Source organism: Seriola lalandi, unplaced genomic scaffold (genome assembly GCF_002814215.2).
Source record: "Seriola lalandi dorsalis isolate HSWRI2012SDOR001 ecotype SW California unplaced genomic scaffold, Sedor1 jcf7180002054425, whole genome shotgun sequence".
Classification (NCBI taxonomy): Eukaryota; Metazoa; Chordata; class Actinopteri; order Carangiformes; family Carangidae; genus Seriola; species Seriola lalandi.
This window is the reverse complement of record NW_019524978.1, coordinates 3,226,061-3,226,485: the sequence shown is the minus strand read 5'-3', so window position 1 is coordinate 3,226,485 and position 425 is coordinate 3,226,061.

Sequence of the window (425 nt, the reverse complement as noted above, 5' to 3'; positions counted from 1 at the left end):
CATTCAAGTCATTGGGGTTTAGCTTCTCCAACGAGAATGCATATGGGGCTCAGTGTACATTGGTCCATTTTCCGGCGTCAGGCGCAGTACAGCGGCATCAGGACAGTTTCCGTAGTGTAGTGGAAAAAGCTTATGACCACGTCCCTCAAGAAATATTGCCAGTGGATGCCTCTTGCTCCTCCATCTGTGACTACGTCCAGCTTTGAATCTCACTTGTGTTGTATCCAAGGGCCCTTTGTAGCACATTCAAGTCATTGGGGTTTAGCTTCTCCAACGAGAATGCATATGGGGCTCAGAGTACATTGGTCCATTTTGCAGCCTCAGGCGCAGTACAGCGGCATCAGGACAGTTTCCGTAGTGTAGTGGTTATCACGTTCGCCTCACACGCGATCCCTTTCGAAATCTTGCCAGTGGATGCCTCTTGC